Raw genomic sequence first — 19,605 nt, forward strand, 5'->3', positions numbered from 1 at the left:
TAATCATTCTGGAATCCCAAGGTTTGGATGTAATTCTCGGTATGGATTGGCTGTCGATGTATGGAGGAAACATCGATTGCGCCAGTAAGACAATTTTGCTTACAACGCCAGAAGGTAGAAGGATCAAGTATGTATCCCGGCATGTGCCAAACAGGACACAATTAAATTCCTTATCAGGAGTTGTGCAGGAGGAAGTACCAGTGGTAAAGGATTTCCCTGACGTATTTCTAGAAGAGTTGCTAGGCATGCCACTAGATAGAGACATTGAGTTTTTGATTGAGCTTTTGCCAGGCACATGGCCAATATCAAAGAGGCGTGCAAGCTGTCCTCGAGTGCGCAGGCTCACCGGGAAGCGTGGGAGCTGTACGCTGCGCAGGCTCATTGGGAAGCAAGCCCTTTGACTTCCATGGCCGCCCGCCTTGCTCGCATCCTCTCCATTAATGGCGCCCAAGCCGCAGTTTAATTCGCTTTTTAAATATAAAACACTCATCGCAAACGTTTTAGTTAGAGCACCCGTATGCAAACCGACAGCTTCCCCAGGAAGCCAAGAGAAAATGTGCCAAGCAGGATGTCTGCAGCTCTTGATCGCAAACGATTTAGATAGAACACCTGTATGCAAAGTGAGAGTAGCGCAGGATTTTTTCATCCCTTCAACGCAAACGGTTGTTTTGGATGACCCGTGTGCAACCACGCACAAACAATTTGGTAAGATTTGCATCTGTCATATTGGGTATGTTGCCATTTGTCAAACTGGAAAGATTTACATTTGTTGATCTAGTAACGCTGCCATTTGTCAATCCTTGTAACACTGCGATTTGTCAAAATATGCAGCTAGAAATCATTAGCACTATGTAATTTTTGCAACTAAAATTCAATAATTAAGCATAGATTTCATTTATAGATTAAGCAGTCGTTCTTAATTTATACAAACAATTCAACTCGATAGCTGAACTGGCCAAACTTCTCCCCAATTGTTGCCAACCATGTACTAAAATAGCTAATTCAACTATATGTACTAGCTAATTTTAAGTACGTTGTACAGTTCGACCACACATCTATAGTCAGATGAACTGAACAGAATAGCCCCTAAATACTCTTACTACCACGGATGGGCTTTGTGCTACTTCCGGTAGCCTCTCCTCTGTCGAGCGCGCTCAGTAAGAGGTAGAGGAGGAGGAGGAGCCTACCGACGGGCTGGACAAATGCAATACGGTGCCTGCCGCATCACGTTCAGCGATGCTCGCCAGCTCGAATGCCCACTGCCGCTCCATACGATCCCTCTCGAAGCGGTCGGACTGCTCGTATATCTCCTGATTTCTCGCCTCTGCGTCGGCGTGTGCTGCAGCCACGGCTGTGGTAAGGCTCTTTGCATGCTTGACGAGGCACTCCTCCTCCTCCCACAGGAACTCGATGTAGCGCGCAAGGTCGCTGATGCACATGGGGGCCTCCACATTCGCCTCCCTCCTTCGTGCGGCGGTGGTGGAGCAGGTGATGATCCCGGCGGTCGATGGTGGGCTGGCGGCCATGATGGCCGACAATGGGGTGGTGGCCACGACCACCACCTACCGCCTTCGGGCCGTGGTGGCAGAGCGGGTGATGGCCACGGTGGCCGGCAGTGGGGTGGCGGCCACGACGGCCACCTTCCGCCTTCGGGCCGTGCCGGCAGAGGGGGAGATGGCCCTGGATTTCGACGGTGGTGTGGCGCCAACGGCGGCCGGCAACAGCTGCCGACGGGTAGCGGCGGCGGAGTGTGTGGTGGGTGTTCCGCGCACACCCAACAGGGACGCCACACGCACTACACTACGCCGGGGACCGCGCCGCCGCCGCGGTGTAGCCTCCCAGCTGGAGCTGTCCTTTGATGATAGCGGAGTGGCTGAGCGACGCCGAAGGACCGGTGCCATTGGCGATTGTGGGACAAGCATACGATATAAGCTACAGGGAGGGAGGGGAAAATGCGACGCAGGACTCGCCGGTCGTGAGGGTTTTTATAGCAGGTCGGCAACTGCCGGGGTTTCTGATCCACGGACACCGATGGGACCGGCGGACCGGGTCCCTTTTGGTTCGGCGGGGGGCGGAGGTTGCGCAAAGAGCAGATCGAGGCGAAGCGCGCGGGCGGTTGGTCGTGCGAGGAGTAAATCGAGGCGAAGCACGCGAGCGATTTACCCAGGTTCGGGCCGCACGGATGCGTAAAACCCTACTCCTGCTTTGTGGTTTGGTATTGATTTCTAGCTCGGGAGCGCGGGGTACTGCAGTACACACCGTCGTTGGGATGGCTTCCTCCCGAAGGCTCTCAAAATGGCCGACCCCCTTCTACGTTGCACACGGGCCTCCTTTTATACTCAAGGGGTTACCGACATAGAGCAACGGGGGCCAAGGGCAAAAATGGAAAGGGCGCCGTGGATAGGCACAGCTAGGTGCTGTAGTAGGCACAGCTACCCGCTACAGTGTTATCATACCTAACCCTGACGGCAGGGGACAAGGGCATTAAATGTCCGTCTGTGTCGCCTAGACAGCGCCGAAAGGGACCGCTAGGGACGCCACCGTCTTGCCACGATGGTTGTCTTGTCAGCGCCTGCGTGCCACCGCACGCCCCTAGCTGCACAGCCTCCTGCCACGTGCGCTTGGGAGGGGCCCCAGAGCGACACGTGGGTGGATGTGCTGGAGCGCGGGCGTGGAGTGGGGGCTTGCCGCGGCAAGCGCCTTGCCGCGGCCGTCGACTTGTCGCTTCCGGGAGCTTGTCGCTCACCGGGCCTTGTCGGGGCGCGTAGCGCGCCGCGGCAAGTTCCTTGGAATGCCTTGGATGGCCTTCCCGGCAAGCGCCTCTTGTCGGGGCCTTGGGACGCTTCTGATGGCCTTCCCGACAAGCTCCTCTTGCCGGGGTCTTGCCTTCTTCCCGGCAAGCTCCTCTTGCCGGGGTCTTAGCTTGAGTACTTTGTTCTTGAATGGTCTTCAAAGGGACCACGGAGGATCTTGGCGGTGACCTGGCAGGCCTTGCCGCGGGACACTGCGACTGCCCGTGCACAAGTTCGGGGTACTAAGGGTACCCCTACTTTAGTACACCGACAGCAACCATTGGGATTTTGGGGAATTTCACCGAGTCGGGCGGGAAGCTTGCGCGGGAACCTACGAGGTTGCATGGGAACGGGCTCACCGACGATTCATTGGCACCACCGTTTGGCCAAAAGAACGCCCCCGTGCGCTGCGTGCTACCTCTTGAGCACTGCGTTGGATTTCCTTGAAGAGGAAAGGGTGATGCAGCAGAGTAGAGTAAGTATTTCCCTCAGTTTTTGAGAACCAAGGTATCAATCCAGTAGGAGGCTAGACGCGAGTCCCTCGTACCTACACAAAACAAATAGCTCAACGCAACCAACGTGATTAGGGGTTGTCAAGCCCTTCACGGTCACTTACGAGAGTGAGATCTGATAGAGATGATATATAATATTTTTGGTATAGAGATGCAAAGTAAAATAAAAAGGTAAAGTAAAAAACAAAGGAAATAATAAAGTGATAGGAGATTGATATGATGAGAATAGACCCGGGGGCCATAGATTTCACTAGTGGCTTCTCTCAAGAGCATAAGTATTCTACGGTGGGTGAACAAATTACTGTTGAGCAATTGACAGAATTGAGCATAGTTATGAGAATATCTAGGTATGATCATATATATAGGCATCACGTCCGAGACAAGTAGACCGACTCCTACCTGCATCTACTACTATTACTCCACTCATCAACCGCTATCCAGCATGCATCTAGAGTATTAAGTTCAAGAAAACAGAGTAACACCTTAATCAAGATGACATGATGTAGAGGAATAAATTGATGCAATATGATAAATATCCCATCTTGTTATCCTCGATGGCAACAATACAATACGTGCCTTGCTGCCCCTACTGTCACTGGGAAAGGACACCACAAGATTGAACCCAAAGCTAAGCACTTCTCCCATTGCAAGAAAAACCAATCTAGTAGGCCAAACCAAACTGATAATTCGAAGAGACTTGCAAAGATAACCAATCATACATAAAAGAATTCAGAGAAGATTCAAATATTTTTCATAGATAAACTTGATCATAAACCCACAATTCATCGGTCTCAACAAACACACCGCAAAAAGAAGATTACATCGAATAGATCTCCACGAGAGAGGGGGAGAACATTGCATTGAGATCCAAAAAGAGAGAAGAAGCCATCTAGCTACTAACTATGGACCCGAAGTTCTGTGGTAAACTACTCACACTTCATCGGAGGGGCTATGGTGATGATGTAGAAGCCCTCCGTGGTGGATTCCCCTTCCGGCGAAGCTCCGGAACAGGCCCCAAGATGGGATCTCGTGGGTACAGAAGGTTGCGGTGGTGGAATTAGGTTTTTGGCTCCGTATCTGATTGTTTGAGGGTACGTAGGTATATATAGGAGGAATGAGTACGTCGGTGGAGCAAAGGGGGGCCCACGAGGCAGGGGGCACGCCCTAGGGGGGCGCCCTCCACCCTCGTGACCGCCTCCCTCCTTTCTTGACGGAGGGTCCAAGTCTCCTGGATCATATCTGTTGAGAAAATCACGTTCCCGAAGGTTTCATTCCGTTTGGACTCCGTTTGATATTCCGTTTCTTCGAAACACTGAAATTGGCAAAAAACAACAATTCTGGGCTGGGCCTCCGGTTAATTGGTTAGTCCCAAAAGTAATATAAAAGTGGAAAATAAAGCCCAATATGGTCCTAAACAATAGATAATATAGCATGGAGCAATCAAAAATTATAGATACATTGGAGATGTATCAGGCATCCCCAAGCTTAATTCCTGGTCGTCCTCGAGTAGGTAAATGATAAAAAGAGAATTTTTGATGCGGAGTGGTACTTGGCATAATTTCAATGTAGTTCTTCTTAATTGTGGTATGAATATTCAGATCTGAAAGATTCAAGACAAAAGTTCATATTGACATAAAAATAATAATACTTCAAGCATACTAACTAAGAAATTATGTCTTCTCAAAATAACATGGATAAAGAAAGTTCATCCCTACAAAATAATATAGTTTAGGCATGCTCCATATTTGTCACACAAGAATGCTCTCATCATGCACAACCCCGATGACAAGCCAAGCAATTGTTTCGTACTTTAATAATCTCAAACTTATAAACCTTCACGCAATACATGAGCGTGAGCCATGGATATAACACTATTGGTGGAATAGAATATGATGATGGGGGTTATGTGGAGAAGACAAAAAAGGAGAAGATCTCACATCAACGAGGCTAATCAATAGGCTATGGAGATGCCCATCGATTGATGTTAATGCAAGGAGTAGGATTGCCATGCAACGGATGCACTAGAGCTATAAATGTATGAAAGCTCAACAAAAGAAACTAAGTGGGTGTGCATCCAACTTGCTTGCTCACGAAGACCTAGGGCATTTGAGGAAGCCCATCGTTGGAATATACAATCCAAGTTCTATAATGAAAGATTCCCACTAGTATATGAAAATGACAAAACAAGAGACTCTCTGTCATGAAGATTATGGTGCTACTTTGAAGCACAAGTGTGGAAAAAAGGATAGTAGCGTTGCCCCCTTTTTTTCTTTTTTTTTCTTTTTTTGGGCCTTCTTTTTTCTTTTCTTTGGCCTTTCTCTTTTTTTATTGGGACAATGCTCTATTGAATGATGATCATCACACTTCTATTTATTTACAACTCAATGATTACAACTCGATACTAGAACAAAGTATGACTCTATATGAATGCCTTTGGCGGTGTACCGGGATATGCAATGAACCAAGAGTGATATGTATGAAAGAATTATGAACGGTGGCTTTGCCACAAATACTATGTCAACTACATGATCATGCTAAGCAATATGACAATGATGAATGTGTCATGATGAACGGAATGGTGGAAAGTTGCATGGCAATATATCTCGGAATGGCTATGGAAATGCCATAATAGGTAGGTATGGTGGCTGTTTTGAGGAAGATATAAGGAGGTTTATGTGTGAAAGAGCGTATCATATCACGGGGTTTGGATGCATCGGCATAGTTTGCACCAACTCTCGATGTGAGAAAGGGCAATGCACGGTACCGAAGAGGCTAGCAATGATGGAAGGGTGAGAGTGCGTATAATCCATGGACTCAACATTAGTCATAAAGAACTCATATACTTATTGCAAAAATCTACAAGCCATCAAAAACCAAAGCACTACGCGCATGCTCCTAGGGGGATAGATTGGTAGGAAAAGACCATCGCTCGTCCCCGACCGCCACTCATAAGGAGGACAATCAAATAACACCTCATGTTTTAAATTTGTTACATAACGTTTACCATACGTGCATGCTACGGGATTTGCAAACTTCAACACAAGCATTTCTCAAATTCACAACTACTCAACGAGCACGACTTGATATTATCACCTCCATATCTCAAAACAATTATCAAGCATCAAACTTTTCTTAGTATTCAACGCACTCAAAAGAAAATTTTACAAATCTTGAATACCAAGCCTATTATGATTATTAAGCAAATTACCATGCTATTTAAGACTCTCAAAATAATCTAAGTGAAGCATGAGAGACCAATAGTTTCTATAAAACAAATCCACCACCGTGCTCTAAAAGATATAAGTGAAGCACTAGAGAAAAACTATAAAGCTCAAAAGATATAAGTGAGGCACATAGAGTATTCTATCAAATTCCAATTCATGTATGGCTCTTTCAAAAGGTGTGTACAGCAATGATGATTGTGGTAAACTAAAAAGCAAAGACTCAAATCATACAAGACGCTCCAAGAAAAACACATATCATGTGGTGAATAAAAATATAGCTCCAAGTAAAGTTACCGATGGAAGTAGACGAAAGAGGGGATGTCTTCCAGGGCATCCCCAAGCTTTGAATTTTTGGTGTCCTTGGATTATATTGGGGGTGCCATGGTCATCCCCAAGCTTAGGCTCTTGCCACTCCTTGTTCCATAATCCATCAAAAGATTTCACCCAAAACTTGAAAACTTCACAACACAAAACTCAACAGCAATCTTGTGAGCTCCGTTAGCGAAAGAAAACAAAAGACCACTTCAAGGTACTGTAATGAACTCATTCTTTATTTATATTGGTGTTAAACCTACTGTATTCCAACTTCTCTATGGTTTATAAACTATTTTACTAGCCATAGATTCATCAAAATAAGCAAACAACACACGAAAAACAGAATCTGTCAAAAACAGAACAGTCTGTGGTAATATGTAACTAACGCAAACTTCTGGAACTCCAAAAAAATCAGCCAAAATAGGACGACCTAGGAAATTTGTTTATTGATCAGCAGCAATTGGAATCACTATTTTATCACGTTTTGGTGATGTTTAATAATTGTTTTCGTGAACAGAAAGTTTCTGGAAATTACAGCAAGATCAAATAACTATCATCCAAGAAGATCCTCTAGGTTTAACTTGGCACAAACACTAATTAAAAGATAAAACCACATCTAAACAGAAGGTATATGGATTATTCATTCCTAAACAGAAACAAAAAACAAAAACTAAAAATAAAATTGGGTTGCCTCCCAACAAGCACTATCGTTTAACGCCCCTAGCTAGGCATAAAAGCAAGGATAGATCTAGGTATTGCCATCTTTGGTAGGCAATCCATAAGTGGCTCTCATAATAGATTCATATGGTAGTTTTATTTTCTTTCTAGGGAAGTGTTCCATGCCTTTCTTTAATGGAAATTGGAATCTAATATTCCCTTCCTTCATATCAATAATTGCACCAATTGTTCTAAGGAAAGGTCTACAAAGAATAATAGGGCAAGAAGGATTGCAATCTATATCAAGAACGATAAAATATACGGGCACATAATTCCTATTTGCAACAATAAGAACATCATTAATTCTTCCCATAGGTTTCTTAATAGTGGAATCCGTAAGGTGCAAGTTTAGAGAGCAATCATCAAAATCGCGGAAATCTAGCAAATCACACAAAGTTTTGGGAATAGTGGAGACACTAGCACCCAAATCACATAAAGCATAAAATTCATGATCCTTAATCTTAATTTTAATAGTTGGTTCCCACTCATCATAGAGTTTTCTAGGGATAGAAACTTCCAACTCAAGTTTTTCTTCATAAGATTGCATCAAGGCATCAACGATATGTTTAGTAAACGCTTTATTTTGACTATAAGCATGAGGAGAATTTAGCACGGATTGAAACAAGGAAATACAATAAATTAAAGAGCAACTTTCATAATTAAATTCCTTGAAGTCCAAAATAGTGGGTTTAGCAACATCTAGGGTTTTATTCTTTTCAATCCCACTTTTATCAATTTCACCATGAAGATGTAAATACTCTGAATTCTTGGAACGCCTTCTAGGTAAGGGTGGATCATATTCAGTTTCATCAAGATTCATATTGCAAAACAAGGATTTAATAGGGGACACACCAATAACTTTTAGATCTTCATCTTGATTTTCATAGGAATTGGAAGAACACGCTTTAATAAAGGCATCTTTGGAAGCACGCATCCTAGCGGTTCTTTCCTTGCACTCATCAATGGAAATTCTCATGGCTTTGAGAGACTCATTGATATCATGCTTAGGAGGAATAGATCTAAGCTTTAAATAATCAACCTCAAGAGAAATTCTATCAACGTTCCTAGCCAAATCATCAACTTTAAGCAATTGCTCTTCAAGCAAGGCATTAAAATTCTTTTGTGAATTAATAAACTCTTTAACACTATTCTCAAATTCAGAGGGAATCTTATTAAAGTTTCCATAAGAGTTGTTGTAGGAATTTCCATAATTATTAGAAGGATTACTAGGATAAGGCCTAGGATTAAAATTCCCTCTATAAGCGTTGTTACCAAAATTATTCCTACCAACAAAATTCACATCCATAGATTCATTATTATTCTCAATCAAAGTAGACAAAGGCATATCATTAGGATCAGAAGAAACACTCTTAGTAGCAAATAATTTCATAAGTTCATCCATCTTTCCACTCAAAACATTGATTTCTTCTATCGCATGCACTTTTTTATTAGTAGATCTTTCAGTGTGCCATTGATAATAATTAACCATAATATTATCTAGGAGTTTAGTGGCATCTCCTAAAGTGATTTCCATAAAAGTGCCTCCCGCGGCCGAATCTAAAAGATTTCTAGAAGCAAAATTCAATCCGGCATAAAAGTTTTGTATAATCATCCACAAATTCAAACCATGAGTAGGGCAATTATGTATCATTAATTTCATGCTCTCCCAAGCTTGTGCAACATGTTCATGATCAAGTTGCTTAAAGTTTATAATATCGTTTTTAAGAGAGATGATCTTAGCGGGAGGAAAATACTTAGAGATAAAAGCATCTTTGCACTTGTTCCAAGAATCAACACTATTTTTAGGCAAAGACGAAAACCAAGCTTTAGCACGATCTCTAAGCGATAAAGGAAATAGCTTCAATTTAACAATATCATTATCGACATCTTTCTTATTTTGCATATCACATAAATCAACGAAGCTATTCAGATGAGTAGCGGCATCTTCACTAGGAAGGCCGGCGAATTGATCTTTCATAACAAGATTCAACAAAGCAGTATTGATTTCACAAGATTCAGTATTGGTAAGAGGAGCAATCGGAGTGCTAAGGAAATCATTATTGTTGGTATTGGTAAAGTCACACAATTTGGTATTATCTTGAGCCATCGCGACAAAGAAGCAATACAACACACGAGCAAACAAAAAGCAAGAGAGAAAAAGGCAAACCAAAAAGAGAGGGCGAATAAAAAGGCAAGGCTGAAATGGGGGAGAGGAAAACGAGAGGCAAATGGCAAATAATGTAATGCGAGAGATAAGGGATTGTGATGGGTATTTGGTATGTTGACTTTTGCGTAGACCTCCCCGTCAACGTCGCCAGAAATCTTCCTGCTACCTCTTGAGCACTGCGTTGGATTTCCTTGAAGAGGAAAGGGTGATGCAGCAGAGTAGAGTAAGTATTTCCCTCAGTTTTTGAGAACCAAGGTATCAATCCAGTAGGAGGCTACACACGAGTCCCTCGTACCTACACAAAACAAATAGCTCAACACAACCAACGTGATTAGGGGTTGTCAAGCCCTTCACGGTCACTTACGAGAGTGAGATCTGATAGAGATGATAGATAATATTTTTGGTATAGAGATGCAAAGTAAAATAAAAAGGTAAAGTAAAAACAAAGGAAATAATAAAGTGATAGGAGATTGATATGATGAGAATAGACCCGGGGGCCATAGATTTCACTAGTGGCTTCTCTCAAGAGCATAAGTATTCTACGGTGGGTGAACAAATTACTGTTGAGCAATTGACAGAATTGAGCATAGTTATGAGAATATCTAGGTATGATCATGTATATAGGCATCACGTCCGAGACAAGTAGACCGACTCCTGCCTGCATCTACTACTATTACTCCACTCATCGACCGCTATCCAGCATGCATCTAGAGTATTAAGTTCAAGAAGACAGAGTAACGCCTTAAGCAAGATGACATGATGTAGAGGAATAAATTCATGCAATATGATAAATACCCCATCTTGTTATCCTCGATGGCAACAATACAATATGTGCCTTGCTTCCCCTACTGTCGCTGGGAAAGGACACCACAAGATTGAACCCAAAGCTAAGCACTTCTCCCATTGCAAGAAAAACCAATCTAGTAGGCCAAACCAAACTGATAATTCGAAGAGACTTGCAAAGATAACCAATCATACATAAAAGAATTCAGAGAAGATTCAAATATTGTTCATAGATAAACTTGATCATAAACCCACAATTCATCGATCTCAACAAACACACCGCAAAAAGAAGATTACATCGAATAGATCTCCACGAGAGAGGGGGAGAACATTGTATTGAGATCCAAAAAGAGAGAAGAAGCCATCTAGCTACTAACTATGGACCCAAAGGTCTGAGGTAAACTACTCACACTTCATCGGAGGGGCTATGGTGATGATGTAGAAGCCCTCCGTGGTGGATTCCCCTTCCGGCGGAGCTCCGGAACAGGCCCCAAGATAGGATCTCGTGGGTACAGAAGGTTGCGGCGGTGGAATTAGGTTTTTGGCTCCGTATCTGATCGTTTGAGGGTACGTAGGTATATATAGGAGGAAGGAGTACGTCGGTGGAGCAAAGGGGGGCCCACGAGGCAGGGGGCGCGCCCTAGGGGGGCGCCCTCCACCCTCATGACCGCCTCCCTCCTTTCTTGACGGAGGGTCCAAGTCTCCTGGATCATATCTGTTGAGAAAATCACGTTCCCGAAGGTGTCATTCCGTTTGGACTCCATTTTATATTCCGTTTCTTCGAAACACCGAAATAGGCAAAAAAACAGCAATTCTGGGCTGGGCCTCTCGTTAATAGGTTAGTCCCAAATGTAATATAAAAGTGGAAAATAAAGCCCAATATGGTCCAAAACAGTAGATAATATAGCATGGAGCAATCAAAAATTATAGATATGTTGGAGACGTATCAGGCATCCCCAAGCTTAATTCCTGGTCGTCCTCGAGTAGGTAAATGATAAAAAGAGAATTTTTGATGCGGAGTGGTACTTGGCATAATTTCAATGTAGTTCTTCTTAATTGTGGTATGAATATTCAGATCCGAAAGATTCAAGACAAAAGTTCATATTGACATAAAAATAATAATACTTCAAGCATACTAACTAAGCAATTATGTCTTCTCAAAATAACATGGCTAAAGAAAGTTCATCCCTACAAAATCATATAGTTTAGTCATGCTCCATATTTGTCACACAAGAATGCTCTCATCATGCACAACCCCGATGACAAGCCAAGCAATTGTTTCGTACTTTAATAATCTCAAACTTATAAACCTTCACACAATACATGAGCGTGAGCCATGGATATAGCACTATGGGTGGAATAGAATATGATGATGGGGGTTATGTGGAGAAGACCAAAAAGGAGAAGATCTCACATCAACGAGGCTAATCAATAGGCTATGGAGATGCCCATCGACTGATGTTAATGCAAGGAGTAGGGATTGCCATGCAACGGATGCACTAGAGCTATAAATGTATGAAAGCTCAACAAAAGAAACTAAGTGGGTGTGCATCCAACTTGCTTGCTCACGAAGACCTAGGGCATTTGAGGAAGCCCATTGTTGGAATATACAAGCCAAGTTCTATAATGAAAGATTCCCACTAGTATATGAAAATGACAAAACAAGAGACTCTCTATCATGAAGATTATGGTGCTACTTTGAAGCACAAGTGTGGAAAAAAGGATAGTAGCATTGCCCCTTTTTTTCTTTCTTTCTTTTTTTTCTTTTTTTGGGCCTTCTTATTTTTTCTTTGGCCTTTCTCTTTTTTAGTGGTACTTGTCCCTCAGCAAGCTCTGCTCGCCGTTAGGCGCCGCGGCGCACTCTGTCGCGTCCGTTGGCGTGCTCTGCTCCCGTCCGTCGGTGCGCTTGGCTTGTGGACAACTTTTCCTTGAGGCGACCGCGGAGTGCTCTGCTCGCGTCCCGCCGCGCGCGCTCTGCTAGCGGTTGGGCGTGCGAACGATCACGTTGGGGCCCCCATATGCATGCAGTTGCGCCCCAGGCATTGCCACGCGATGCAGTTACGTGTGGCATGATGGAGTTACACGCTGCAAATTAGAACTGCCAACAGGGCCTGCCGATATTCCTGGCCGCCAAGCTTCCCCTTTAATTCCCGCAGCCATTATAACCTTAGTCTCTTCAACCTTTCGATCACTCCCCACAACACAACAAGCACACCCACGATGACACATAGAGAGGGGATGTCCGGCAGCGCCCCAACGGAGTTCGGCGAGCATAGAGTGGAGACCCACGCGAGGGAGACGGATCTCTCGATGGTGTACACCATCGACCCGGCCGTGGTGGATGACTACATCAACAGTGTTGAGCAGTTGCTTGCTGGAGACAAGTACAAGGTGGTCGACATCGACCTCCAGTACACCGCCGATCGTCCCGGCATAGATTAGAAGGTTGCCGTCGCCCAGTTGTGCGTGCGCCATTATGTCCTCATCTACCACTACTGCATGGCTACAGAGCCTTGCGACCATTTCAACAGGTTTGTCAACAACACTGACTACAAGTTCGCCACGGTGGATACCACCAACGATGTAAAAGCACTCAGTGTTACGGGCTTGGCCTGCAAGAACCTTGTCGAAATCTGTGACCACTACACGGTCTGGGGCAGCACGAAGAAGGACTCCCTGGTCGAACTCGCCTCGGCCATCATCGACCCCTACTATGAAAAGATGAAGCAGGATGCCTAGAGAATAAGTCCTGTATCCTGGCACGGGGCCTGGATGCGGCAACTGGATGAACCCCACCTCAGGTTTGCGGCCAAGACCATGTACACATGCTATGAGATGCACATGCGGATCGTTGACATGAGGAAGTGCCTCATTACCCTACTCGACGAGCCCGGATCGAGCCGCAAGCAGAGCAAGCGTCACAAGAAGTAGATGATGATCAGATGATCGTTTATGCTAGTTAATCATGCGTGTAATATATAGTTTACTTTATTGGTGTGTGTGGAAATGTCATGTGTGTAGTAGCCACCTATGTAATTATGCATGTAATAGTTTACTTTGGTTTATGCAAATGCCATGGTTGTAGTAGCCACCTATGTAAGTGGATGTTTAATTTGGTTATGCAAGCATGTCCTTATAAGTGTGTGTATATATATGTTGTTGTTCTGTATGCAATCCCCTTGCACAACACACACGTCTTATTAGCAGCAACCGTCTGTGTTATTATCGGTCTTCACACACATTTCTGATTACAGACCTGTTTGCTGCGTATCACACACATCTTGTTAAGTTGAACCGTTCCTGTTCTCATGTCTCAACGCAAACAGTTCATCCGAGTGAACCACATGCCATATATCGCACACACCTTGATCTGGCCGACCGTTTCTTTTGTGTTGCCTAATGACAAACAGTTCATCCGAGTGAACCGTATGCTGTGTATCACACACGCCTTCATCTGGATGCCCGTTTCTTTTGTTCCTCCTCATCACAAACAGTTAATTGAACTGAACCGTATGCCCTTCATCGCACACGCAACTAAAACCCGAACCTTGTTTGATGCATCTGTCATCACAAACGTTTTACACATTTCTGATGGTTTTCATACAACACCGTTTTGCGATTATTGCATCGCACACAGTTTCTCGAAGGGTCTCTGATCGTAGTGTCATGTTAGCAGCATCCTGCAGTAGTGGGTTGCCTACTAAACTTGGAAAAAATTAAATTCATGAGACTCATCACCAAAGCGAACACTGACAGTTTGTTTATGACAGTCTATAGTAGCATTGACAGTGTTCAAGAAAGGTCTACCAAAGATAATGGGACAAAAGTCATCTTATGGGGAACCAAGAACTAAAAAATCAGTAGGGTATTTTATTTTCCCACACAAGACTTCAACATCTCTAACAATCCCAAGTGTTGTGATGGTGTCTCTATTGGCAAGTTTAATAGTAACATCTATGTCTTCTATTTCAGCGGGTATTATGTCATTCATAATTTCTTGGTATAAGGTGAAAGGGATAGCACTCACGCTAGCACCTAAATCACATAAAACATGATAACAGTGATCTCCTATTTTGACGAGGCAACATGCATGCCAACAACAGGTCTATGTTTATCTTTTTCATCGGGTTTAGCAATTCTAGCAGCTTCATCATAGAAGTAAATAACATGCCCATCTATATTTTCCACCAAGATATCTTTAACCATAGCAACACTAGGTTCTACTTCGATTTGTTCAACAGGTTTAGGTGCTCTAATATTACTTTTATTGACCACGGTTGAGACCTTAGCATGTTCCTTTATCCTAACAGGGAAAGGTGGTTTTTCAATATAAGTAGTAGGAACAACTGGGTCAACATTGTAAATAATCACTGGTGCACGTCGGTGCTATACAAACGGTTTTTAACCCCTTTCTGCGACGGCATTTGGGACCATTGCCAAGTGAGTGTGTGCGATAGGGTGTCCTTCCCACACGACCCAGAAACCGTCAGGGATATGGAGCAGTGATCCAGAGGCCTTCCAAAATGTAATCGTGTGCGATGCAGCACACACTAAATTCTTTCACACGTGGGGTATCAGTGATTAAGTGTTTCTAATGACGCAGTGAAACCATACGGTCTGTCGTAACGAACCGTTTGGGAAACAGTATGTAAGGCACACCGGCCAACATATGAACGGTATGCGATTTGTGCCCCATCGCACATGAGTTTTCTGCGTAACCCGTCTGTCGTGCTAGACTCCATCTCACACATCTGCTAACAATTACCGTCTGTGATAATGGTCTATCACAAACGGTTCAGGAGCCCCTTCGCACACATACAAGTGTTGCATCCCGTTTGTGATTTGTTGGGTATCACTGACGGTTGCCGCAGGAGTGACATGTGCTTTTCGTTTGGGATCCCACACATGTCCTGAAAAATTACGACTGGGATTGTATTTTGCATTGGGCACGGTTTACTCCCAGTTCTCATGTGCAATAACGCGATATCACAAATGGTTTCGAAGACCTTACCAACACGTAGTAGCGCTGCAAATCATTTGTGATCTGCTGTGTATCACCGACGGTTCCGCTACGATTGACGTATGCTTTCCGATGTGGATCGCACACACTCATTTAGTTGAACCGTGACCCCGAGCAATTGCCAGGTTAAAAGAAAAACATCCCATTTTGAATCGGCACGCAAAAAGCAAATTCTCCACAATATTCAATTGAACAAATAAACAAAAAATCCCATTTTGAATCGGCATGCAAAAAGCAAATTCGCCACAATATTCAATTGAACAAATAATGTCCACAGGAAGAACATTCATCAGATTTCGCAACAATTGCAATTGAACATATGGTAGCTAAATTCCAATGATTTGTCCACACATATATGCATTACATAATCTCTACTCCTAATGGAGTAGTTGGTAGTCTCCGTTCCAGGTTTATTTTCGTCCCACCTCTCACCACCATCTATCCCTGGTTATTTTTCGTTGGTTAATTTTCATTGGTTATTTTTCCTATGGTTTTTTTACCTCCCAACAGTCGATGCGCTCACAGGCAGCCCACAGAAACAATCCATCGCCACCCACCCACGACCCCCTCACCCTGGCTAGGGTTCCTAGCCCCTCCTCCTCAGCCGCCGCTGCATGTTCCTCGCTGGCCTCGCCCGAGCGCCTTCCGGACCTCGCCGGGAGAAGTCAGCCAGCGCCGTTCCGATCTCGCCGGGAGAAGCCAGCAGGACCCCGCCGCCATGCCTCCCTCTCCCCCTTCTCCTCTTTTCCGCTACCTATCTCTTTCCTCTGAACCTGATTGGGGCACTGCGACTGGCCTCCACTCCAGATCCGTCCGCCTTTGATCCCGTATCCTCCCTCCCGACGGGGTCTGTCCTCGACCACTGCGCACGGGTGCGACGGGATCCACCACTCTAGCGAGCAGGAGTAGCACGGTGGCTGTGGTCTGCTCAGACCCCCGATCAACGACGTGAGGCATGCGGCGGTCTGCAGCAAGGTAATCACATACACATGTAGCAGCAAGGAGCGGCAGGGATCTAGCATGTGATATACGTATTAATCTGTTTCTTGACTGATTCGTTTGCAGGATATCCTTCCATGGCTGGACGCACTCTTCATCTAAATCATGTCTCTAAACATGCTGCCGTTAAGGTTGGCGCTACATAAATCATGCCTTCACGGCTGGACATCACTGCTACATGGTCTTCTCACTTGAGATGTCATATATAACGTGTCCCTTCTATGTGAATGTTCAACTAGGAGCAGTTTCATCTCGAGCACCGCAATCATGCATGCTACTCTCATCGACTACTAACCACTTGCTACTAACGTAAATCATGCCTCCAACGCTGGACATCACTACTAAAGAGGTACTGTCGGTGAGTATCACTGTTTAGTTTTTTTATACTCTATAGATTTATTTATATGGACAGTGTAGATTCATCTATTACTTCGACTAATGTGACTGTAGCAACATTCACTCCATTCATTTTTTGGGGAAACTACAATATTCATTTTGTTCACCTGAACATTGAATTAAGGAATGCAGAAGGTTCAGGGCTTATGCAAATTATTGAAATTTAATATTTGGGGACAATGGAGAAACACAGGCAGCAGTGTTGAATTTACACCCGTTGTTGCGCCTGCAGCTCTTCGGCATCCTTAGCATGATAAGCCCAAACACGAAGATTATACGCCGCCATGGATTTGTGTGGCTGTTTACTTGTTGTCATCAAACACTTTTTTCCTTAATATGTGCAGCTTTTTTGGGGCGTCCATGGATGCAAAGGAATCCCATGAGTACAATGTACACTGACATCATCTTCATCAAATTCTTCAAGCTCAGCAAGTGTGAGGTAACTAATGCATGTGTATTATCTATTTCATCGAAGTGTAAGATTTCTCCCCTTCTCTTGTTTGTGTTCAATGGTTGTTGTGGTTTTTGGTTTTGCGTTTCAATAGTGACATGTATTCTGATTAGGCACTTGCATAGGTACTGTGTAGAGCTGGAACTTCTAATAAAAAATGATCTATGCAGTAAAGCAAAGGAGAGAGACTACAACCTTTTTAGGCTTGAATCTATCCCCATTCTGAATCTACTTGGTTATTGATTCTCATTTTCAGCATATGAAGACCACATGCTATTTTTTTTCTATGCTCTCCTCTTCGGCTCTTCCATTATGATTCAACATATGCTAACTGCTACTTTAGCTTTCATGCTTGTATCCTTGGTTATATTTTGCAGCGATCCAAATTTAGGATTTTTGTTGATATTCGAAGTTCCTAATGACGATTGGTCCTTATTAGTTTCTTTAAAGGAAGCACAACAAGTGGTTGTACTAGGAAGATTACCTTCACATGGGAGTTTCTTTTTTCTAAGAACAGGGGAGTCTTTATTATTTCACTTGAAAATATGATGTACGCATTTAAAGTGTAGAATTTCCATTTGTATATTCATAGTGTGCTTAACTTTTACTTTCTAAAAATCAATATTGGCTGGTGGTTTGGCCAATTATTTAATAAATAAAAACCTCAGGTGTTGATCCCTTTGATCTCTAGCCATATGACTTCCCATTCAAGATATGACGGGGCATGGATGTGATACACCCACATACAGAGATGTTTAGGTGTAAAGTTGGGACGAGCAGGCTTGTAGATGAAGTGTTTGTACTTATGGCTCAACAAAACTGACTAGTCTAGCCTTGCCACCATTAGTGTAGTGTTATTATCTTCCGTCCCATATTTTGTTGAAAGATCTTCCAGATTCATGACCCGCCTTAAAAAAAGTACAATGCAAATACAACCATTTATCGTTACAGCCGAGGGATTTAGTGTAGAAAGCTACTTTACAAGTAGTCTCAAGCAGGAGGATAACAGATTGGTTGAGACGTTAGGGATCCCCATCAATGTTATATTATTTGTCTGCAGGTATATTCTCAGCTCCAAATTCTAGATATTATAGTGAGTAGATGAGGTGAAAGTATGTGCAACATAGTTCTTTTTTTGTTTTGCACTAATTTCTGCAGGAGTGTTAAACCCCATGTAGGATGATGGTGCATCGCTCGGCCCCCGACCACCCATCATACTGGGAACTCCCTGGTATTTTCCGCGCCTTCGCTTCTACCATGGTTTTTCCGTCATGGACGGCCCAAAGAATGTCATGCAGCTGCATCTCCGGCCCGTCCAAGATGAAAAGCCCATTTTCTGTCATGATTTTTTGTCATAGAAGTAGGAGGCCACCACATCTATGATGATACCGGGTTTTGTCACAATTATCGTCATAGAAGTGTCATAAGTATGACAAAAAAAATTCGTTCAGCCCTAAATGTCACGGATGTCTTTTTTTGTAGTGCACATCGAGGCTGGCCATAGTTCAGATGAGTCTCCATTGTGGGGAGCCACACTAACTGCGATGATATGGACTCCCGTTGCCCACAGTTATGGATCATTCCATCTATGAAGAACAAGTGGGACTGGAACTATGAGACAGACATGTACCCAGGAGTGGACGTACGAACCAGAGTAATGTAGTGCAGTAAGTGAAGTAGAAAGGCACAAATAGTATGAACATGCTTGGCATATATGCATTTCTCTCTTACTACCACTAAATGTTGTACGTGCAATGCACGACGATGATATGGAGTACGTGGCTAAGTACTCTACTACTATATTAATTGGAGGCACATATTAGGTTTTATATTTCTTTACGGGTATGCCCTGAGACCATCCAACTAGACGTGTCTTTCTCTCCGGGTCACACTTTGTATCGTTCATACCACTAGTACTACTATGTGTGGTCTCCGAACCAGAAGTGGAAGAAGTGAAGACGCTCTACCATGCTATTCATGTCCCACTCCTTTCGCTGACGTGTGGGACATCCAGCACGTGCCGTGTTTGGCACTCCTTCGTCGTAAGAGTTGAAACGCTAGCATTCATCAGAAATAAAACATAAATATAAATCAACAGTGATACTATATCACGCGGTTTCCTTGCTCCTCGATATCGGAAAGAATACTTCCGTTCGCCGATATGTGGGACGTTGATGTGACGCCCTCGATTCAATCATACACTAATCATACACGCAAATATGTACGATC

General features: G+C 43.8%; 1 long non-coding RNA gene across 3 annotated transcripts; it reads left to right on the forward strand.

Annotated features, from left to right (window-relative positions):
* Positions 1–16,067: 16,067 nt before the first annotated feature.
* On the forward strand, positions 16,068–19,171 carry LOC125536891 (uncharacterized). 3 transcript variants are annotated; one of them, XR_015616103.1, is made up of 3 exons: positions 16,068–16,505; positions 16,596–18,607; positions 18,859–19,171. It is a non-coding gene; the product is annotated as an uncharacterized LOC125536891 (long non-coding RNA). The 3 variants fall into 3 exon arrangements; XR_015616104.1 differs by having other exon boundaries at positions 16,596–16,660; positions 16,769–19,171; XR_007295295.2 differs by having other exon boundaries at positions 16,596–19,171.
* Positions 19,172–19,605: the final 434 nt, after the last annotated feature.

This window comes from Triticum urartu, chromosome 2A (assembly GCF_056163025.1).
Source record: "Triticum urartu cultivar PI428250 chromosome 2A, HENAU_Tu73, whole genome shotgun sequence".
In the NCBI taxonomy this organism is placed as follows: domain Eukaryota; kingdom Viridiplantae; phylum Streptophyta; class Magnoliopsida; order Poales; family Poaceae; genus Triticum; species Triticum urartu.